This window comes from Schistocerca nitens, chromosome 9, assembly GCF_023898315.1.
Source record: "Schistocerca nitens isolate TAMUIC-IGC-003100 chromosome 9, iqSchNite1.1, whole genome shotgun sequence".
Lineage (NCBI taxonomy): Eukaryota > Metazoa > Arthropoda > Insecta > Orthoptera > Acrididae > Schistocerca > Schistocerca nitens.
Genome location: NC_064622.1, coordinates 146,736,352 through 146,755,116, shown reverse-complemented (window position 1 = coordinate 146,755,116; position 18,765 = coordinate 146,736,352). Strand labels below are relative to the sequence as shown.

The 18,765-nt window shown below is 52.1% G+C and overlaps 39 non-coding genes across 39 annotated transcripts; 19 read left to right on the top strand and 20 right to left on the bottom strand.

The window, feature by feature from the left end:
* Window positions 1-2,944: 2,944 nt before the first annotated feature.
* Trnam-cau (transfer RNA methionine (anticodon CAU)) lies at window positions 2,945-3,016 on the top strand. Its single transcript has one exon. It is a non-coding gene; the product is annotated as a tRNA-Met (tRNA).
* Window positions 3,017-3,249: 233 nt separating this feature from the next.
* Trnad-guc (transfer RNA aspartic acid (anticodon GUC)) lies at window positions 3,250-3,321 on the bottom strand. The gene has a single exon. It is a non-coding gene; the product is annotated as a tRNA-Asp (tRNA).
* Window positions 3,322-3,432: 111 nt separating this feature from the next.
* Trnai-uau (transfer RNA isoleucine (anticodon UAU)) lies at window positions 3,433-3,524 on the bottom strand. The gene is given in 2 exon segments: window positions 3,433-3,468; window positions 3,487-3,524. It is a non-coding gene; the product is annotated as a tRNA-Ile (tRNA).
* A 443-nt stretch (window positions 3,525-3,967) lies between these two features.
* Trnar-acg (transfer RNA arginine (anticodon ACG)) lies at window positions 3,968-4,040 on the top strand. Its single transcript has one exon. It is a non-coding gene; the product is annotated as a tRNA-Arg (tRNA).
* A 283-nt stretch (window positions 4,041-4,323) lies between these two features.
* Window positions 4,324-4,395, top strand: Trnam-cau (transfer RNA methionine (anticodon CAU)). The gene has a single exon. It is a non-coding gene; the product is annotated as a tRNA-Met (tRNA).
* A 233-nt stretch (window positions 4,396-4,628) lies between these two features.
* On the bottom strand, window positions 4,629-4,700 carry Trnad-guc (transfer RNA aspartic acid (anticodon GUC)). Its single transcript has one exon. It is a non-coding gene; the product is annotated as a tRNA-Asp (tRNA).
* A 111-nt stretch (window positions 4,701-4,811) lies between these two features.
* Trnai-uau (transfer RNA isoleucine (anticodon UAU)) lies at window positions 4,812-4,903 on the bottom strand. Its single transcript is given in 2 exon segments — window positions 4,812-4,847; window positions 4,866-4,903. It is a non-coding gene; the product is annotated as a tRNA-Ile (tRNA).
* Window positions 4,904-5,346: 443 nt separating this feature from the next.
* Trnar-acg (transfer RNA arginine (anticodon ACG)) lies at window positions 5,347-5,419 on the top strand. The gene has a single exon. It is a non-coding gene; the product is annotated as a tRNA-Arg (tRNA).
* A 283-nt stretch (window positions 5,420-5,702) lies between these two features.
* Trnam-cau (transfer RNA methionine (anticodon CAU)) lies at window positions 5,703-5,774 on the top strand. Its single transcript has one exon. It is a non-coding gene; the product is annotated as a tRNA-Met (tRNA).
* A 233-nt stretch (window positions 5,775-6,007) lies between these two features.
* Window positions 6,008-6,079, bottom strand: Trnad-guc (transfer RNA aspartic acid (anticodon GUC)). The gene has a single exon. It is a non-coding gene; the product is annotated as a tRNA-Asp (tRNA).
* A 111-nt stretch (window positions 6,080-6,190) lies between these two features.
* Window positions 6,191-6,282, bottom strand: Trnai-uau (transfer RNA isoleucine (anticodon UAU)). Its single transcript is given in 2 exon segments — window positions 6,191-6,226; window positions 6,245-6,282. It is a non-coding gene; the product is annotated as a tRNA-Ile (tRNA).
* Window positions 6,283-6,725: 443 nt separating this feature from the next.
* Trnar-acg (transfer RNA arginine (anticodon ACG)) lies at window positions 6,726-6,798 on the top strand. The gene has a single exon. It is a non-coding gene; the product is annotated as a tRNA-Arg (tRNA).
* A 283-nt stretch (window positions 6,799-7,081) lies between these two features.
* Trnam-cau (transfer RNA methionine (anticodon CAU)) lies at window positions 7,082-7,153 on the top strand. The gene has a single exon. It is a non-coding gene; the product is annotated as a tRNA-Met (tRNA).
* Window positions 7,154-7,386: 233 nt separating this feature from the next.
* On the bottom strand, window positions 7,387-7,458 carry Trnad-guc (transfer RNA aspartic acid (anticodon GUC)). Its single transcript has one exon. It is a non-coding gene; the product is annotated as a tRNA-Asp (tRNA).
* A 111-nt stretch (window positions 7,459-7,569) lies between these two features.
* On the bottom strand, window positions 7,570-7,661 carry Trnai-uau (transfer RNA isoleucine (anticodon UAU)). The gene is given in 2 exon segments: window positions 7,570-7,605; window positions 7,624-7,661. It is a non-coding gene; the product is annotated as a tRNA-Ile (tRNA).
* A 443-nt stretch (window positions 7,662-8,104) lies between these two features.
* On the top strand, window positions 8,105-8,177 carry Trnar-acg (transfer RNA arginine (anticodon ACG)). The gene has a single exon. It is a non-coding gene; the product is annotated as a tRNA-Arg (tRNA).
* A 283-nt stretch (window positions 8,178-8,460) lies between these two features.
* Window positions 8,461-8,532, top strand: Trnam-cau (transfer RNA methionine (anticodon CAU)). Its single transcript has one exon. It is a non-coding gene; the product is annotated as a tRNA-Met (tRNA).
* Window positions 8,533-8,765: 233 nt separating this feature from the next.
* Window positions 8,766-8,837, bottom strand: Trnad-guc (transfer RNA aspartic acid (anticodon GUC)). Its single transcript has one exon. It is a non-coding gene; the product is annotated as a tRNA-Asp (tRNA).
* A 111-nt stretch (window positions 8,838-8,948) lies between these two features.
* Trnai-uau (transfer RNA isoleucine (anticodon UAU)) lies at window positions 8,949-9,040 on the bottom strand. Its single transcript is given in 2 exon segments — window positions 8,949-8,984; window positions 9,003-9,040. It is a non-coding gene; the product is annotated as a tRNA-Ile (tRNA).
* Window positions 9,041-9,483: 443 nt separating this feature from the next.
* Window positions 9,484-9,556, top strand: Trnar-acg (transfer RNA arginine (anticodon ACG)). Its single transcript has one exon. It is a non-coding gene; the product is annotated as a tRNA-Arg (tRNA).
* Window positions 9,557-9,839: 283 nt separating this feature from the next.
* Window positions 9,840-9,911, top strand: Trnam-cau (transfer RNA methionine (anticodon CAU)). Its single transcript has one exon. It is a non-coding gene; the product is annotated as a tRNA-Met (tRNA).
* Window positions 9,912-10,144: 233 nt separating this feature from the next.
* On the bottom strand, window positions 10,145-10,216 carry Trnad-guc (transfer RNA aspartic acid (anticodon GUC)). The gene has a single exon. It is a non-coding gene; the product is annotated as a tRNA-Asp (tRNA).
* Window positions 10,217-10,327: 111 nt separating this feature from the next.
* Trnai-uau (transfer RNA isoleucine (anticodon UAU)) lies at window positions 10,328-10,419 on the bottom strand. Its single transcript is given in 2 exon segments — window positions 10,328-10,363; window positions 10,382-10,419. It is a non-coding gene; the product is annotated as a tRNA-Ile (tRNA).
* Window positions 10,420-10,862: 443 nt separating this feature from the next.
* On the top strand, window positions 10,863-10,935 carry Trnar-acg (transfer RNA arginine (anticodon ACG)). Its single transcript has one exon. It is a non-coding gene; the product is annotated as a tRNA-Arg (tRNA).
* Window positions 10,936-11,218: 283 nt separating this feature from the next.
* Window positions 11,219-11,290, top strand: Trnam-cau (transfer RNA methionine (anticodon CAU)). The gene has a single exon. It is a non-coding gene; the product is annotated as a tRNA-Met (tRNA).
* A 233-nt stretch (window positions 11,291-11,523) lies between these two features.
* Trnad-guc (transfer RNA aspartic acid (anticodon GUC)) lies at window positions 11,524-11,595 on the bottom strand. The gene has a single exon. It is a non-coding gene; the product is annotated as a tRNA-Asp (tRNA).
* A 111-nt stretch (window positions 11,596-11,706) lies between these two features.
* On the bottom strand, window positions 11,707-11,798 carry Trnai-uau (transfer RNA isoleucine (anticodon UAU)). The gene is given in 2 exon segments: window positions 11,707-11,742; window positions 11,761-11,798. It is a non-coding gene; the product is annotated as a tRNA-Ile (tRNA).
* A 443-nt stretch (window positions 11,799-12,241) lies between these two features.
* Trnar-acg (transfer RNA arginine (anticodon ACG)) lies at window positions 12,242-12,314 on the top strand. The gene has a single exon. It is a non-coding gene; the product is annotated as a tRNA-Arg (tRNA).
* A 283-nt stretch (window positions 12,315-12,597) lies between these two features.
* Window positions 12,598-12,669, top strand: Trnam-cau (transfer RNA methionine (anticodon CAU)). The gene has a single exon. It is a non-coding gene; the product is annotated as a tRNA-Met (tRNA).
* Window positions 12,670-12,902: 233 nt separating this feature from the next.
* On the bottom strand, window positions 12,903-12,974 carry Trnad-guc (transfer RNA aspartic acid (anticodon GUC)). Its single transcript has one exon. It is a non-coding gene; the product is annotated as a tRNA-Asp (tRNA).
* A 111-nt stretch (window positions 12,975-13,085) lies between these two features.
* Trnai-uau (transfer RNA isoleucine (anticodon UAU)) lies at window positions 13,086-13,177 on the bottom strand. The gene is given in 2 exon segments: window positions 13,086-13,121; window positions 13,140-13,177. It is a non-coding gene; the product is annotated as a tRNA-Ile (tRNA).
* A 443-nt stretch (window positions 13,178-13,620) lies between these two features.
* On the top strand, window positions 13,621-13,693 carry Trnar-acg (transfer RNA arginine (anticodon ACG)). Its single transcript has one exon. It is a non-coding gene; the product is annotated as a tRNA-Arg (tRNA).
* Window positions 13,694-13,976: 283 nt separating this feature from the next.
* Trnam-cau (transfer RNA methionine (anticodon CAU)) lies at window positions 13,977-14,048 on the top strand. Its single transcript has one exon. It is a non-coding gene; the product is annotated as a tRNA-Met (tRNA).
* Window positions 14,049-14,281: 233 nt separating this feature from the next.
* Window positions 14,282-14,353, bottom strand: Trnad-guc (transfer RNA aspartic acid (anticodon GUC)). Its single transcript has one exon. It is a non-coding gene; the product is annotated as a tRNA-Asp (tRNA).
* A 111-nt stretch (window positions 14,354-14,464) lies between these two features.
* Window positions 14,465-14,556, bottom strand: Trnai-uau (transfer RNA isoleucine (anticodon UAU)). Its single transcript is given in 2 exon segments — window positions 14,465-14,500; window positions 14,519-14,556. It is a non-coding gene; the product is annotated as a tRNA-Ile (tRNA).
* A 443-nt stretch (window positions 14,557-14,999) lies between these two features.
* Trnar-acg (transfer RNA arginine (anticodon ACG)) lies at window positions 15,000-15,072 on the top strand. The gene has a single exon. It is a non-coding gene; the product is annotated as a tRNA-Arg (tRNA).
* Window positions 15,073-15,355: 283 nt separating this feature from the next.
* On the top strand, window positions 15,356-15,427 carry Trnam-cau (transfer RNA methionine (anticodon CAU)). Its single transcript has one exon. It is a non-coding gene; the product is annotated as a tRNA-Met (tRNA).
* Window positions 15,428-15,660: 233 nt separating this feature from the next.
* Window positions 15,661-15,732, bottom strand: Trnad-guc (transfer RNA aspartic acid (anticodon GUC)). Its single transcript has one exon. It is a non-coding gene; the product is annotated as a tRNA-Asp (tRNA).
* A 111-nt stretch (window positions 15,733-15,843) lies between these two features.
* Window positions 15,844-15,935, bottom strand: Trnai-uau (transfer RNA isoleucine (anticodon UAU)). The gene is given in 2 exon segments: window positions 15,844-15,879; window positions 15,898-15,935. It is a non-coding gene; the product is annotated as a tRNA-Ile (tRNA).
* Between the last annotated feature and the right edge of the window lie 2,830 nt (window positions 15,936-18,765).

Sequence of the window (18,765 nt, the reverse complement as noted above, 5' to 3'; positions counted from 1 at the left end):
TGAATTGTTAACGAATACTGCTTTTCCATCGCAGTTCACTGAGGGCCTGATAGTCTTAGTCTCCAAACCGTCACAAGGGACTTCACTCAATAACTTACGACCAATCACCCTACTCAATGCAGATTTCAAAATCTTTACTAGAATTCTGAATGCCAGACTTAAGCCAGTCCTCAGTAAAGTGCTTGGTTCATACCACATGAACGTGGTTCCTGGTCGATCAATGATAGACGCCCTGTGCGAATACCGAGATATTGCCTATTTGACTTGGATTTGCAAGACCACGTTGGCAATAGTCTTTTTTGACTTCGACAAGGCATTTGATAGGACCAACCATGGATTTCTGTTCCGAACGCTGGATAAACTGGGTTTCAACCAGCATTTCGTACAGATCATAAGGAATTGTATCTGCAATACGACTTCCCGCGTCAAATTCAACGGCCAGTTAACAGCCCCTGTGCCCATTCAACAAGGTTTGCGACAAGGGTGCCCGCTTTCTACGACTCTTTTCGCCATTGCTATCGAGCCGCTACTGAAGACGTTTTGCGTCACCTTACCGGGTCTTCAAACGCTGAATACAAAGACCGTCTGTCATGCCTATGCGGACGATATCAGCGTCCTTATCAATAACGACGAAGAGTTCGCTTCCGTGCGGCGGCTTGTCCACCGGTATGCCAGCGCCTGCGGTGCACGCCTTAACGAACGGAAATCCAAAGTCTTGCATTTAGGTCCGCAGGCTCGCTTCGCGAACACCGTTTGGTTAGAGGCAACCAACCAGCTCAAGCACCTTGGTTTGATTCTCACTCCGAATCCACGGGAAATGGTAAGAGTGAATTGGGAACAGAAGCTCAACGTCCTTCGAGCTTTGATTCGAGAGCACAATATGCGGTCCTTAGACAGGATTCAGAGAGCACATTTCGTCAATTATTATGTTCTCAGCAAGATTTACCATGTTGCCGCTGTTCTCCCTATTCCTACTGATATTGCTAACAGAATTTTAGCCCTTGCAGGCTGGTACATTTGGCGAGGTAATATTTTTAAAGTCGCTTTCAAGGCTACCGCTTTACCTCGGTATAAAGGTGGTCTAGCCCTTAAAGATGTTGAATTACAGTGCTCAGCGATTTTTCTAGCTCGAACATCAAGGATCTTACGATGTCGTCAGACAGGTCTTACAGCGCGTCTATTCCAGCAGTTACGACCACCGGATATGACGCCACCGATAAATGTTGGACATATCCATCCCGAGCTCGTTCATATTCGCCGTTATTACGTGGAGTTCAGCTATGTGCATCAACACCTGCAACCATTCACTGCTGCGGCTGTCTACAGTGTATTTACGAATCGGCAACAGAATAACTCTATAGAAATGAAGTATCCTGGCAAGAACTGGCGACAAATTTGGATGAATATCAGCACTCCTCTTCTTCGTTCCCAAGTTCGTTCCGTGTGGTATGATGTTGTGAACGAGGTGATGCCCACGGGGGAGAAATTGTGTAAGATCCACTTACGGCCTACACCGACTTGCGACACATGTGGGCATGTGGAAACATTGCACCACATATTATACTGCAGAGATCAGACGCAAATCTGGAAATGGACGAGAATGAAACTGGCTCTTATTAATAGAACGACGCCATCCGCAATACAACTGCAGGATATATTCCACCCGGACTGGCAATTATTTCCGAAATCTAAAAATAATAGCTATACCTGGTTAATTGGACAGTACCTATTTTATATACTGACGACTAAAACGCCTACACTTTCTGATTTTCATATGTATCTTATTGCCGAATATTACGCGATCAAACGATTACGAAAGTATAAAGAAAAATTTCAGAATTTTCTCACCGTTGCTTTGAATGATGGGAAGCTTTAAGTGTGCGAACCAATGGGTACGATTATTGCTTTTATTCTTTCTTCTATTATCAGGGTATCTGTTTGTCGGTTCTCAGGGCTCAATTGTTTCTTAAGTGGTACAATGCGTGCACCTGTGCACCTAAGGTCACAGAGAAGCAGCATGCAACAGGATGCAAACCTTGTGGCACCAGTATTTATTTCTGTTTTTCTTACGTTACCCAGCAGACAAGTATAGTTTCATTTGACGAAGTTTAAAACAGACGAGGCAGTATTTTCTTTCTAGATACCCATCTTTCCTCTATAAGGAACAATATCTCTATTAATTATATACGATGCTGAAGGAGCAATCTATGATCTTGTTGTTTTTGTCTCCACCAACTCAAGGAACACGCCATAGTACCCAGTTACTTTACTGAATAACTGCAAGAAAACAGCACGGCGACAATCTCGGCGAACATACTCTCAACGCTAAGAGATGACAACTTTGAATGAAGCCTTCAGGAAACTGAAACATCGACGAATACAGAACGACACGGAAACATTCATGCCAATACTAAGTGAAGACGAGGTTGAGAGGTAGTGATCCTGAGATATACCACCACAAAAAAAAAAAAAAAAAAAAATAAAATAAAAAATAAATAAATAAATAAATAAATAACTACATAAATAAATACAAAAAAAAACGGTAGCGCGTCTGACTCCAGATCAGAAGGTAAAAAAAAAAAAAAAAAAAAAAAGTGGCGCAACGGATAACGCGTCTGACTACGGATCAGAAGATTCCAGGTTCGAATCCTGGCAGGGTCGGCATTTTGTTAGTTGCGGGCGCGTAGCTAGGCAGTGGATTCGAATGTCTCCACCTTCGTGGAGTGCAATGTTAATCCTGAGCATCTCGCAGCTGCATCTCGAGACGATTGCGGTAAATATCGCTTCGTGCAAGCGTCAGCGTAGCGTCAGTCGAGCAAAGTCGAGACAAGTCAAGCTGAGAGATGTTACGCACTTAATTAAACGGTAGGCGCGGGAAACCGACGCAGACAACGCTTTCCAAGTGTCCCATGTCACGCACCGAAGAGCGCGGACGGCTCCACGCAGCAGAGTGGCGCAGTGGAAGCGTGCTGGGCCCATAACCCAGAGGTCCGTGGATCGAAACCACGCTCTGCTAAAATTATTCTTTTTCTTGGGTGCCTCGAGCTCGATCATTAAGCCTGGGGTGAGCTGGTTCAGCGTCAACAGCAACCCCTGTAAGTCGTGAAACGACGACGTCGTGTGAAGAATGCGAGAAACACTTCCTAAGACGCAGACTTTCTTACGATTTTGCAGTAACTACATTCCTTGATCGCAACGTTAATGTCCTTTCGGGCCACGCGTGCAACTTTCGCGATATAAAAATCGCACCTCCCCGGCGGGGAATCGAACCCCGGTCTCCCGCGTGACAGGCGGGGATACTAACCACTATACTACCGAGGAACACGCGATCGGTGACTATAATGCACGCACACTTATGTTTCGCAAGCAGGTGATACATCTCAACTCTCGCGTCCCGATGCTTTCAGAGTCAGCTGCTACGAAATAAAAGTATGCCCCAGGTGAGGCTCGAACTCACAACCCCGGCATTGCTCACGGCTACTGCCTTATAAGTACCGTGCGCTAACCAATTGCGCCACTGGGGATACAGCAGAGAGCTTTCAGTTAGCGATACTCACTTTGCTGCCAACCTGTTGTGGCTGCACACCCGTCATAAGATCGTCACCTGCGGCCATACTGCGAATTTAGCACCTGTCTACGAATGCCTCATTCGATTCTTGCTTCATATGCTACACTTACAAGCATATCAACCGCTTGTCCTCGCCGAAAAAAATGCAGAAAAACGCGCGCCTTGCCTTCTGCTACCTGTCCAACAGCGAGGGCAGATGTGTGGCAAGCTCTAAGCCGTGCAGGCGCACCGTGGCCGAGCAGCTGGAGGAGAGGTGCCTTCCTTGGCAGCTCCCTGCAGAGTGCGCAAGACCAGAGTGGCCGCGCCGCCGTTGTCAGTGGACGACATGCAGTTGCCGAGCCACGGAGAACACGTTGCTTTGCGATGTGCACCCGCCTCGTGGTAGAAAACGCAAACAGTGGCCCTGTGGCGCAACGGATAACGCGTCTGACTACGGATCAGAAGATTCCAGGTTCGAATCCTGGCAGGGTCGGCATTTTGTTAGTTGCGGGTGCGTAGCTAGGCAGTGGATTCGAATGTCTCCACCTTCGTGGAGTGCAATGTTAATCCTGAGCATCTCGCAGCTGCATCTCGAGACGATTGCGGTAAATATCGCTTCGTGCAAGCGTCAGCGTAGCGTCAGTCGAGCAAAGTCGAGACAAGTCAAGCTGAGAGATGTTACGCACTTAATTAAACGGTAGGCGCGGGAAACCGACGCAGACAACGCTTTCCAAGTGTCCCATGTCACGCACCGAAGAGCGCGGACGGCTCCACGCAGCAGAGTGGCGCAGTGGAAGCGTGCTGGGCCCATAACCCAGAGGTCCGTGGATCGAAACCACGCTCTGCTAAAATTATTCTTTTTCTTGGGTGCCTCGAGCTCGATCATTAAGCCTGGGGTGAGCTGGTTCAGCGTCAACAGCAACCCCTGTAAGTCGTGAAACGACGACGTCGTGTGAAGAATGCGAGAAACACTTCCTAAGACGCAGACTTTCTTACGATTTTGCAGTAACTACATTCCTTGATCGCAACGTTAATGTCCTTTCGGGCCACGCGTGCAACTTTCGCGATATAAAAATCGCACCTCCCCGGCGGGGAATCGAACCCCGGTCTCCCGCGTGACAGGCGGGGATACTAACCACTATACTACCGAGGAACACGCGATCGGTGACTATAATGCACGCACACTTATGTTTCTCAAGCAGGTGATACATCTCAACTCTCGCGTCCCGATGCTTTCAGAGTCAGCTGCTACGAAATAAAAGTATGCCCCAGGTGAGGCTCGAACTCACAACCCCGGCATTGCTCACGGCTACTGCCTTATAAGTACCGTGCGCTAACCAATTGCGCCACTGGGGATACAGCAGAGAGCTTTCAGTTAGCGATACTCACTTTGCTGCCAACCTGTTGTGGCTGCACACCCGTCATAAGATCGTCACCTGCGGCCATACTGCGAATTTAGCACCTGTCTACGAATGCCTCATTCGATTCTTGCTTCATATGCTACACTTACAAGCATATCAACCGCTTGTCCTCGCCGAAAAAAATGCAGAAAAACGCGCGCCTTGCCTTCTGCTACCTGTCCAACAGCGAGGGCAGATGTGTGGCAAGCTCTAAGCCGTGCAGGCGCACCGTGGCCGAGCAGCTGGAGGAGAGGTGCCTTCCTTGGCAGCTCCCTGCAGAGTGCGCAAGACCAGAGTGGCCGCGCCGCCGTTGTCAGTGGACGACATGCAGTTGCCGAGCCACGGAGAACACGTTGCTTTGCGATGTGCACCCGCCTCGTGGTAGAAAACGCAAACAGTGGCCCTGTGGCGCAACGGATAACGCGTCTGACTACGGATCAGAAGATTCCAGGTTCGAATCCTGGCAGGGTCGGCATTTTGTTAGTTGCGGGCGCGTAGCTAGGCAGTGGATTCGAATGTCTCCACCTTCGTGGAGTGCAATGTTAATCCTGAGCATCTCGCAGCTGCATCTCGAGACGATTGCGGTAAATATCGCTTCGTGCAAGCGTCAGCGTAGCGTCAGTCGAGCAAAGTCGAGACAAGTCAAGCTGAGAGATGTTACGCACTTAATTAAACGGTAGGCGCGGGAAACCGACGCAGACAACGCTTTCCAAGTGTCCCATGTCACGCACCGAAGAGCGCGGACGGCTCCACGCAGCAGAGTGGCGCAGTGGAAGCGTGCTGGGCCCATAACCCAGAGGTCCGTGGATCGAAACCACGCTCTGCTAAAATTATTCTTTTTCTTGGGTGCCTCGAGCTCGATCATTAAGCCTGGGGTGAGCTGGTTCAGCGTCAACAGCAACCCCTGTAAGTCGTGAAACGACGACGTCGTGTGAAGAATGCGAGAAACACTTCCTAAGACGCAGACTTTCTTACGATTTTGCAGTAACTACATTCCTTGATCGCAACGTTAATGTCCTTTCGGGCCACGCGTGCAACTTTCGCGATATAAAAATCGCACCTCCCCGGCGGGGAATCGAACCCCGGTCTCCCGCGTGACAGGCGGGGATACTAACCACTATACTACCGAGGAACACGCGATCGGTGACTATAATGCACGCACACTTATGTTTCGCAAGCAGGTGATACATCTCAACTCTCGCGTCCCGATGCTTTCAGAGTCAGCTGCTACGAAATAAAAGTATGCCCCAGGTGAGGCTCGAACTCACAACCCCGGCATTGCTCACGGCTACTGCCTTATAAGTACCGTGCGCTAACCAATTGCGCCACTGGGGATACAGCAGAGAGCTTTCAGTTAGCGATACTCACTTTGCTGCCAACCTGTTGTGGCTGCACACCCGTCATAAGATCGTCACCTGCGGCCATACTGCGAATTTAGCACCTGTCTACGAATGCCTCATTCGATTCTTGCTTCATATGCTACACTTACAAGCATATCAACCGCTTGTCCTCGCCGAAAAAAATGCAGAAAAACGCGCGCCTTGCCTTCTGCTACCTGTCCAACAGCGAGGGCAGATGTGTGGCAAGCTCTAAGCCGTGCAGGCGCACCGTGGCCGAGCAGCTGGAGGAGAGGTGCCTTCCTTGGCAGCTCCCTGCAGAGTGCGCAAGACCAGAGTGGCCGCGCCGCCGTTGTCAGTGGACGACATGCAGTTGCCGAGCCACGGAGAACACGTTGCTTTGCCATGTGCACCCGCCTCGTGGTAGAAAACGCAAACAGTGGCCCTGTGGCGCAACGGATAACGCGTCTGACTACGGATCAGAAGATTCCAGGTTCGAATCCTGGCAGGGTCGGCATTTTGTTAGTTGCGGGCGCGTAGCTAGGCAGTGGATTCGAATGTCTCCACCTTCGTGGAGTGCAATGTTAATCCTGAGCATCTCGCAGCTGCATCTCGAGACGATTGCGGTAAATATCGCTTCGTGCAAGCGTCAGCGTAGCGTCAGTCGAGCAAAGTCGAGACAAGTCAAGCTGAGAGATGTTACGCACTTAATTAAACGGTAGGCGCGGGAAACCGACGCAGACAACGCTTTCCAAGTGTCCCATGTCACGCACCGAAGAGCGCGGACGGCTCCACGCAGCAGAGTGGCGCAGTGGAAGCGTGCTGGGCCCATAACCCAGAGGTCCGTGGATCGAAACCACGCTCTGCTAAAATTATTCTTTTTCTTGGGTGCCTCGAGCTCGATCATTAAGCCTGGGGTGAGCTGGTTCAGCGTCAACAGCAACCCCTGTAAGTCGTGAAACGACGACGTCGTGTGAAGAATGCGAGAAACACTTCCTAAGACGCAGACTTTCTTACGATTTTGCAGTAACTACATTCCTTGATCGCAACGTTAATGTCCTTTCGGGCCACGCGTGCAACTTTCGCGATATAAAAATCGCACCTCCCCGGCGGGGAATCGAACCCCGGTCTCCCGCGTGACAGGCGGGGATACTAACCACTATACTACCGAGGAACACGCGATCGGTGACTATAATGCACGCACACTTATGTTTCTCAAGCAGGTGATACATCTCAACTCTCGCGTCCCGATGCTTTCAGAGTCAGCTGCTACGAAATAAAAGTATGCCCCAGGTGAGGCTCGAACTCACAACCCCGGCATTGCTCACGGCTACTGCCTTATAAGTACCGTGCGCTAACCAATTGCGCCACTGGGGATACAGCAGAGAGCTTTCAGTTAGCGATACTCACTTTGCTGCCAACCTGTTGTGGCTGCACACCCGTCATAAGATCGTCACCTGCGGCCATACTGCGAATTTAGCACCTGTCTACGAATGCCTCATTCGATTCTTGCTTCATATGCTACACTTACAAGCATATCAACCGCTTGTCCTCGCCGAAAAAAATGCAGAAAAACGCGCGCCTTGCCTTCTGCTACCTGTCCAACAGCGAGGGCAGATGTGTGGCAAGCTCTAAGCCGTGCAGGCGCACCGTGGCCGAGCAGCTGGAGGAGAGGTGCCTTCCTTGGCAGCTCCCTGCAGAGTGCGCAAGACCAGAGTGGCCGCGCCGCCGTTGTCAGTGGACGACATGCAGTTGCCGAGCCACGGAGAACACGTTGCTTTGCGATGTGCACCCGCCTCGTGGTAGAAAACGCAAACAGTGGCCCTGTGGCGCAACGGATAACGCGTCTGACTACGGATCAGAAGATTCCAGGTTCGAATCCTGGCAGGGTCGGCATTTTGTTAGTTGCGGGCGCGTAGCTAGGCAGTGGATTCGAATGTCTCCACCTTCGTGGAGTGCAATGTTAATCCTGAGCATCTCGCAGCTGCATCTCGAGACGATTGCGGTAAATATCGCTTCGTGCAAGCGTCAGCGTAGCGTCAGTCGAGCAAAGTCGAGACAAGTCAAGCTGAGAGATGTTACGCACTTAGTTAAACGGTAGGCGCGGGAAACCGACGCAGACAACGCTTTCCAAGTGTCCCATGTCACGCACCGAAGAGCGCGGACGGCTCCACGCAGCAGAGTGGCGCAGTGGAAGCGTGCTGGGCCCATAACCCAGAGGTCCGTGGATCGAAACCACGCTCTGCTAAAATTATTCTTTTTCTTGGGTGCCTCGAGCTCGATCATTAAGCCTGGGGTGAGCTGGTTCAGCGTCAACAGCAACCCCTGTAAGTCGTGAAACGACGACGTCGTGTGAAGAATGCGAGAAACACTTCCTAAGACGCAGACTTTCTTACGATTTTGCAGTAACTACATTCCTTGATCGCAACGTTAATGTCCTTTCGGGCCACGCGTGCAACTTTCGCGATATAAAAATCGCACCTCCCCGGCGGGGAATCGAACCCCAGTCTCCCGCGTGACAGGCGGGGATACTAACCACTATACTACCGAGGAACACGCGATCGGTGACTATAATGCACGCACACTTATGTTTCTCAAGCAGGTGATACATCTCAACTCTCGCGTCCCGATGCTTTCAGAGTCAGCTGCTACGAAATAAAAGTATGCCCCAGGTGAGGCTCGAACTCACAACCCCGGCATTGCTCACGGCTACTGCCTTATAAGTACCGTGCGCTAACCAATTGCGCCACTGGGGATACAGCAGAGAGCTTTCAGTTAGCGATACTCACTTTGCTGCCAACCTGTTGTGGCTGCACACCCGTCATAAGATCGTCACCTGCGGCCATACTGCGAATTTAGCACCTGTCTACGAATGCCTCATTCGATTCTTGCTTCATATGCTACACTTACAAGCATATCAACCGCTTGTCCTCGCCGAAAAAAATGCAGAAAAACGCGCGCCTTGCCTTCTGCTACCTGTCCAACAGCGAGGGCAGATGTGTGGCAAGCTCTAAGCCGTGCAGGCGCACCGTGGCCGAGCAGCTGGAGGAGAGGTGCCTTCCTTGGCAGCTCCCTGCAGAGTGCGCAAGACCAGAGTGGCCGCGCCGCCGTTGTCAGTGGACGACATGCAGTTGCCGAGCCACGGAGAACACGTTGCTTTGCGATGTGCACCCGCCTCGTGGTAGAAAACGCAAACAGTGGCCCTGTGGCGCAACGGATAACGCGTCTGACTACGGATCAGAAGATTCCAGGTTCGAATCCTGGCAGGGTCGGCATTTTGTTAGTTGCGGGCGCGTAGCTAGGCAGTGGATTCGAATGTCTCCACCTTCGTGGAGTGCAATGTTAATCCTGAGCATCTCGCAGCTGCATCTCGAGACGATTGCGGTAAATATCGCTTCGTGCAAGCGTCAGCGTAGCGTCAGTCGAGCAAAGTCGAGACAAGTCAAGCTGAGAGATGTTACGCACTTAATTAAACGGTAGGCGCGGGAAACCGACGCAGACAACGCTTTCCAAGTGTCCCATGTCACGCACCGAAGAGCACGGACGGCTCCACGCAGCAGAGTGGCGCAGTGGAAGCGTGCTGGGCCCATAACCCAGAGGTCCGTGGATCGAAACCACGCTCTGCTAAAATTATTCTTTTTCTTGGGTGCCTCGAGCTCGATCATTAAGCCTGGGGTGAGCTGGTTCAGCGTCAACAGCAACCCCTGTAAGTCGTGAAACGACGACGTCGTGTGAAGAATGCGAGAAACACTTCCTAAGACGCAGACTTTCTTACGATTTTGCAGTAACTACATTCCTTGATCGCAACGTTAATGTCCTTTCGGGCCACGCGTGCAACTTTCGCGATATAAAAATCGCACCTCCCCGGCGGGGAATCGAACCCCGGTCTCCCGCGTGACAGGCGGGGATACTAACCACTATACTACCGAGGAACACGCGATCGGTGACTATAATGCACGCACACTTATGTTTCTCAAGCAGGTGATACATCTCAACTCTCGCGTCCCGATGCTTTCAGAGTCAGCTGCTACGAAATAAAAGTATGCCCCAGGTGAGGCTCGAACTCACAACCCCGGCATTGCTCACGGCTACTGCCTTATAAGTACCGTGCGCTAACCAATTGCGCCACTGGGGATACAGCAGAGAGCTTTCAGTTAGCGATACTCACTTTGCTGCCAACCTGTTGTGGCTGCACACCCGTCATAAGATCGTCACCTGCGGCCATACTGCGAATTTAGCACCTGTCTACGAATGCCTCATTCGATTCTTGCTTCATATGCTACACTTACAAGCATATCAACCGCTTGTCCTCGCCGAAAAAAATGCAGAAAAACGCGCGCCTTGCCTTCTGCTACCTGTCCAACAGCGAGGGCAGATGTGTGGCAAGCTCTAAGCCGTGCAGGCGCACCGTGGCCGAGCAGCTGGAGGAGAGGTGCCTTCCTTGGCAGCTCCCTGCAGAGTGCGCAAGACCAGAGTGGCCGCGCCGCCGTTGTCAGTGGACGACATGCAGTTGCCGAGCCACGGAGAACACGTTGCTTTGCGATGTGCACCCGCCTCGTGGTAGAAAACGCAAACAGTGGCCCTGTGGCGCAACGGATAACGCGTCTGACTACGGATCAGAAGATTCCAGGTTCGAATCCTGGCAGGGTCGGCATTTTGTTAGTTGCGGGCGCGTAGCTAGGCAGTGGATTCGAATGTCTCCACCTTCGTGGAGTGCAATGTTAATCCTGAGCATCTCGCAGCTGCATCTCGAGACGATTGCGGTAAATATCGCTTCGTGCAAGCGTCAGCGTAGCGTCAGTCGAGCAAAGTCGAGACAAGTCAAGCTGAGAGATGTTACGCACTTAATTAAACGGTAGGCGCGGGAAACCGACGCAGACAACGCTTTCCAAGTGTCCCATGTCACGCACCGAAGAGCACGGACGGCTCCACGCAGCAGAGTGGCGCAGTGGAAGCGTGCTGGGCCCATAACCCAGAGGTCCGTGGATCGAAACCACGCTCTGCTAAAATTATTCTTTTTCTTGGGTGCCTCGAGCTCGATCATTAAGCCTGGGGTGAGCTGGTTCAGCGTCAACAGCAACCCCTGTAAGTCGTGAAACGACGACGTCGTGTGAAGAATGCGAGAAACACTTCCTAAGACGCAGACTTTCTTACGATTTTGCAGTAACTACATTCCTTGATCGCAACGTTAATGTCCTTTCGGGCCACGCGTGCAACTTTCGCGATATAAAAATCGCACCTCCCCGGCGGGGAATCGAACCCCGGTCTCCCGCGTGACAGGCGGGGATACTAACCACTATACTACCGAGGAACACGCGATCGGTGACTATAATGCACGCACACTTATGTTTCTCAAGCAGGTGATACATCTCAACTCTCGCGTCCCGATGCTTTCAGAGTCAGCTGCTACGAAATAAAAGTATGCCCCAGGTGAGGCTCGAACTCACAACCCCGGCATTGCTCACGGCTACTGCCTTATAAGTACCGTGCGCTAACCAATTGCGCCACTGGGGATACAGCAGAGAGCTTTCAGTTAGCGATACTCACTTTGCTGCCAACCTGTTGTGGCTGCACACCCGTCATAAGATCGTCACCTGCGGCCATACTGCGAATTTAGCACCTGTCTACGAATGCCTCATTCGATTCTTGCTTCATATGCTACACTTACAAGCATATCAACCGCTTGTCCTCGCCGAAAAAAATGCAGAAAAACGCGCGCCTTGCCTTCTGCTACCTGTCCAACAGCGAGGGCAGATGTGTGGCAAGCTCTAAGCCGTGCAGGCGCACCGTGGCCGAGCAGCTGGAGGAGAGGTGCCTTCCTTGGCAGCTCCCTGCAGAGTGCGCAAGACCAGAGTGGCCGCGCCGCCGTTGTCAGTGGACGACATGCAGTTGCCGAGCCACGGAGAACACGTTGCTTTGCGATGTGCACCCGCCTCGTGGTAGAAAACGCAAACAGTGGCCCTGTGGCGCAACGGATAACGCGTCTGACTACGGATCAGAAGATTCCACGTTCGAATCCTGGCAGGGTCGGCATTTTGTTAGTTGCGGGCGCGTAGCTAGGCAGTGGATTCGAATGTCTCCACCTTCGTGGAGTGCAATGTTAATCCTGAGCATCTCGCAGCTGCATCTCGAGACGATTGCGGTAAATATCGCTTCGTGCAAGCGTCAGCGTAGCGTCAGTCGAGCAAAGTCGAGACAAGTCAAGCTGAGAGATGTTACGCACTTAATTAAACGGTAGGCGCGGGAAACCGACGCAGACAACGCTTTCCAAGTGTCCCATGTCACGCACCGAAGAGCGCGGACGGCTCCACGCAGCAGAGTGGCGCAGTGGAAGCGTGCTGGGCCCATAACCCAGAGGTCCGTGGATCGAAACCACGCTCTGCTAAAATTATTCTTTTTCTTGGGTGCCTCGAGCTCGATCATTAAGCCTGGGGTGAGCTGGTTCAGCGTCAACAGCAACCCCTGTAAGTCGTGAAACGACGACGTCGTGTGAAGAATGCGAGAAACACTTCCTAAGACGCAGACTTTCTTACGATTTTGCAGTAACTACATTCCTTGATCGCAACGTTAATGTCCTTTCGGGCCACGCGTGCAACTTTCGCGATATAAAAATCGCACCTCCCCGGCGGGGAATCGAACCCCGGTCTCCCGCGTGACAGGCGGGGATACTAACCACTATACTACCGAGGAACACGCGATCGGTGACTATAATGCACGCACACTTATGTTTCTCAAGCAGGTGATACATCTCAACTCTCGCGTCCCGATGCTTTCAGAGTCAGCTGCTACGAAATAAAAGTATGCCCCAGGTGAGGCTCGAACTCACAACCCCGGCATTGCTCACGGCTACTGCCTTATAAGTACCGTGCGCTAACCAATTGCGCCACTGGGGATACAGCAGAGAGCTTTCAGTTAGCGATACTCACTTTGCTGCCAACCTGTTGTGGCTGCACACCCGTCATAAGATCGTCACCTGCGGCCATACTGCGAATTTAGCACCTGTCTACGAATGCCTCATTCGATTCTTGCTTCATATGCTACACTTACAAGCATATCAACCGCTTGTCCTCGCCGAAAAAAATGCAGAAAAACGCGCGCCTTGCCTTCTGCTACCTGTCCAACAGCGAGGGCAGATGTGTGGCAAGCTCTAAGCCGTGCAGGCGCACCGTGGCCGAGCAGCTGGAGGAGAGGTGCCTTCCTTGGCAGCTCCCTGCAGAGTGCGCAAGACCAGAGTGGCCGCGCCGCCGTTGTCAGTGGACGACATGCAGTTGCCGAGCCACGGAGAACACGTTGCTTTGCGATGTGCACCCGCCTCGTGGTAGAAAACACAAACAGTGGCCCTGTGGCGCAACGGATAACGCGTCTGACTACGGATCAGAAGATTCCAGGTTTGAATCCTGGCAGGGTCGGCATTTTGTTAGTTGCGGGCGCGTAGCTAGGCAGTGGATTCGAATGTCTCCACCTTCGTGGAGTGCAATGTTAATCCTGAGCATCTCGCAGCTGCATCTCGAGACGATTGCGGTAAATATCGCTTCGTGCAAGCGTCAGCGTAGCGTCAGTCGAGCAAAGTCGAGACAAGTCAAGCTGAGAGATGTTACGCACTTAGTTAAACGGTAGGCGCGGGAAACCGACGCAGACAACGCTTTCCAAGTGTCCCATGTCACGCACCGAAGAGCGCGGACGGCTCCACGCAGCAGAGTGGCGCAGTGGAAGCGTGCTGGGCCCATAACCCAGAGGTCCGTGGATCGAAACCACGCTCTGCTAAAATTATTCTTTTTCTTGGGTGCCTCGAGCTCGATCATTAAGCCTGGGGTGAGCTGGTTCAGCGTCAACAGCAACCCCTGTAAGTCGTGAAACGACGACGTCGTGTGAAGAATGCGAGAAACACTTCCTAAGACGCAGACTTTCTTACGATTTTGCAGTAACTACATTCCTTGATCGCAACGTTAATGTCCTTTCGGGCCACGCGTGCAACTTTCGCGATATAAAAATCGCACCTCCCCGGCGGGGAATCGAACCCCGGTCTCCCGCGTGACAGGCGGGGATACTAACCACTATACTACCGAGGAACACGCGATCGGTGACTATAATGCACGCACACTTATGTTTCTCAAGCAGGTGATACATCTCAACTCTCGCGTCCCGATGCTTTCAGAGTCAGCTGCTACGAAATAAAAGTATGCCCCAGGTGAGGCTCGAACTCACAACCCCGGCATTGCTCACGGCTACTGCCTTATAAGTACCGTGCGCTAACCAATTGCGCCACTGGGGATACAGCAGAGAGCTTTCAGTTAGCGATACTCACTTTGCTGCCAACCTGTTGTGGCTGCACACCCGTCATAAGATCGTCACCTGCGGCCATACTGCGAATTTAGCACCTGTCTACGAATGCCTCATTCGATTCTTGCTTCATATGCTACACTTACAAGCATATCAACCGCTTGTCCTCGCCGAAAAAAATGCAGAAAAACGCGCGCCTTGCCTTCTGCTACCTGTCCAACAGCGAGGGCAGATGTGTGGCAAGCTCTAAGCCGTGCAGGCGCACCGTGGCCGAGCAGCTGGAGGAGAGGTGCCTTCCTTGGCAGCTCCCTGCAGAGTGCGCAAGACCAGAGTGGCCGCGCCGCCGTTGTCAGTGGACGACATGCAGTTGCCGAGCCACGGAGAACACGTTGCTTTGCGATGTGCACCCGCCTCGTGGTAGAAAACGCAAACAGTGGCCCTGTGGCGCAACGGATAACGCGTCTGACTACGGATCAGAAGATTCCACGTTCGAATCCTGGCAGGGTCGGCATTTTGTTAGTTGCGGGCGCGTAGCTAGGCAGTGGATTCGAATGTCTCCACCTTCGTGGAGTGCAATGTTAATCCTGAGCATCTCGCAGCTGCATCTCGAGACGATTGCGGTAAATATCGCTTCGTGCAAGCGTCAGCGTAGCGTCAGTCGAGCAAAGTCGAGACAAGTCAAGCTGAGAGATGTTACGCACTTAGTTAAACGGTAGGCGCGGGAAACCGACGCAGACAACGCTTTCCAAGTGTCCCATGTCACGCACCGAAGAGCGCGGACGGCTCCACGCAGCAGAGTGGCGCAGTGGAAGCGTGCTGGGCCCATAACCCAGAGGTCCGTGGATCGAAACCACGCTCTGCTAAAATTATTCTTTTTCTTGGGTGCCTCGAGCTCGATCATTAAGCCTGGGGTGAGCTGGTTCAGCGTCAACAGCAACCCCTGTAAGTCGTGAAACGACGACGTCGTGTGAAGAATGCGAGAAACACTTCCTAAGACGCAGACTTTCTTACGATTTTGCAGTAACTACATTCCTTGATCGCAACGTTAATGTCCTTTCGGGCCACGCGTGCAACTTTCGCGATATAAAAATCGCACCTCCCCGGCGGGGAATCGAACCCCGGTCTCCCGCGTGACAGGCGGGGATACTAACCACTATACTACCGAGGAACACGCGATCGGTGACTATAATGCACGCACACTTATGTTTCTCAAGCAGGTGATACATCTCAACTCTCGCGTCCCGATGCTTTCAGAGTCAGCTGCTACGAAATAAAAGTATGCCCCAGGTGAGGCTCGAACTCACAACCCCGGCATTGCTCACGGCTACTGCCTTATAAGTACCGTGCGCTAACCAATTGCGCCACTGGGGATACAGCAGAGAGCTTTCAGTTAGCGATACTCACTTTGCTGCCAACCTGTTGTGGCTGCACACCCGTCATAAGATCGTCACCTGCGGCCATACTGCGAATTTAGCACCTGTCTACGAATGCCTCATTCGATTCTTGCTTCATATGCTACACTTACAAGCATATCAACCGCTTGTCCTCGCCGAAAAAAATGCAGAAAAACGCGCGCCTTGCCTTCTGCTACCTGTCCAACAGCGAGGGCAGATGTGTGGCAAGCTCTAAGCCGTGCAGGCGCACCGTGGCCGAGCAGCTGGAGGAGAGGTGCCTTCCTTGGCAGCTCCCTGCAGAGTGCGCAAGACCAGAGTGGCCGCGCCGCCGTTGTCAGTGGACGACATGCAGTTGCCGAGCCACGGAGAACATGTTGCTTTGCGATGTGCACCCGCCTCGTGGTAGAAAACACAAACAGTGGCCCAGTGTCAGTTCCGCCGCGGCCGCGGCCGTGTGCAGACGTGCGGTTGTGGTCGCTTCGCCTGTGCTTAAGGGCGCACGCAGCTGTTGGTACTGTAAGTACTCCTTCAAGAAAGTGATGGAAGATGAGTTGAGACGTTACACGCTACGATTTGGATTTCCGTATGGATTTGCACGACCACAGGTTCACGAACTCGTTGACTGGTTTTACGATCGATTGGGACTGCGAGATGACGAAGTTCTTGGGTTTTCGTATGATTTTCTTGCGAACGCTGTTTATGTAAAATTGATTAGTGACGATCCTTGCGTTCGTATTATGACCCTCACGGAGGGCACAGCGGATTTTGTGAATTCTAAAGGCGAAATTTGTAAAGTATCCGTTAGTCATGCTGGACTAGGGCTACGAACCGTCCGTATATTTAATCTGCCTTTCGAAGTTAGCTTCGATAGAATTCGGCAAGCGTTGTCTCCCTACGGTAATGTCTTACAAATTCATGCCGAACAATGGAGGGGTTACAAACATTTCAATGTTGATAACGGCGTTCGGAATGCGAAAATTGATTTGACGAAGCACATCCCGTCCAACATTTTGGTGCAGGGTTTTCGGGCGCTGGTGATGTACGAAGGACAACCGCGAACTTGCGTAATTTGTGGTTCTACGGACCATTTAAAATCTGCTTGTCCCCGTGTCCGGGCGGGTCGCCGAGGAATGCAACATCGTCTTACACCTCTCGATGGGCACGATGGCAATCGGTTGTCTTACGCGCAGACATTGATGGAGTCGCCTACGACACACCCGACGCTCCACCAACCGGCTGCGGTGACCCCAGACGCCGGTGCGGTCATTGTAAACAACTCTGCGGCAACCCCCGAATGTCCCGTTCGTAGTGATGTCGCCGATATCGACAGCCACGCTGTACACCTGCAGGTTTCCCCGACTGTCGGCCTTCGTGCCGACCATGCAGGACCGACTCCCGTCCCTACTCCAACTACGTCCGTCGAGCTGAAGCAGTTGTCGGATGGTGGCGACAGGTCGCGCGTTTCTTGCCCCCCTGACGTGGCACCCCCCACACCCCTCCCTCTCGGCGGTGACCTATCTGAGGAAGGCTCTACACACAGTCTCTTGACGGACGTCCAAACCGTTTCTGACGGCGACGCACCTCCCCCGAGAACCGGGAAATCTAAGCGGTCGGCACGAAAGCAGAGTGAGGAGGAGATCCGCACTCTGGAAAAGAAATTGCAGCGCACTATAAAGCAGATCCGAAAAGACGGCAGTGAACGCGGCGGCACAGATGAAATGGGTTCCGTCGCGCGCCACGTGGGGGAGGCCGATATGGAGATGCATGTCGACCGTCCGCGTTCTGAGCTGATGGATACTGGCCATCAGCATACGCCAGCTGACAAGTCTTGGGCAGACGAAAGTGAATAAACCGGACCCTTTCTATCCCCACTATGCAAGATTATGAACTTGCCACAGTTAATTTAAATAGGATCGCATCCGATGTCAAACTTAAATGCTTGACCGACTATCTATATGCCGCCGATATAGATATAGTTTTCTTCCAAGAAGTTGTATCACCCAAGGTTGGAGAAATACCTGGGTATGATGCCATATTAAATCTTGGCACTGAGGCGGGCACTGCGATTTTATTTAAAGCTGGCATCGCTTATCAACCTACAGCGCTTTTAGACACGGGACGCGGCATTGCCGCCCAATTCCAGGATTTGCTTCTCCTGAACGTGTACGCCCCGACAGGATCCGCTGGCAGAAGGGACAGAAGTGATTTTTTTAGGGCTGAAGTTGTGCCCTTATTGACAAACGTGCGTCTGAAGCTCATCCTGGGTGGGGATTTCAACTGCGTTTTACGCAAAGAAGATCAAAGTCCGAATTTTAATTTTTGTCCCGAGCTACTAATGTTAACAGATGGACTGCATTTACAAGATAGTTGGTGTCATCTTCGACCACACACGATGGGCTATACCTATGTAAGTGCTGCTTCTTCTAGCCGTTTGGATAGGTTTTATGTTTCTCAAGATCTTTTACATACCATTCGTGATTGTGAACTATGGCCGCTCAGTTTCAGTGACCACTCCGCATACCATATAACGATTCGGAATGTGCGACAGCAGACCTTTTTGGGACGCGGCACGTGGCAGCTGAATGTCTCGCTGTTAGATGAAGCGGAGTTACGGCGTTGCCTCGTTGACACCTGGCAGCAGTGCCTCCAGAGGCAAGCTCGGTATAGGGAGCGCGTTCTTTGGTGGACGGAGCTTGTTAAGCCGCGGATTAAGAAATGTATTTACCAGTTTGCCAGGACCAGGGCTTATTGGAGGAAACGGTCTCTAGAATTTTATTTCCTCGGTTTACGCCAGCTGTACAGCGATC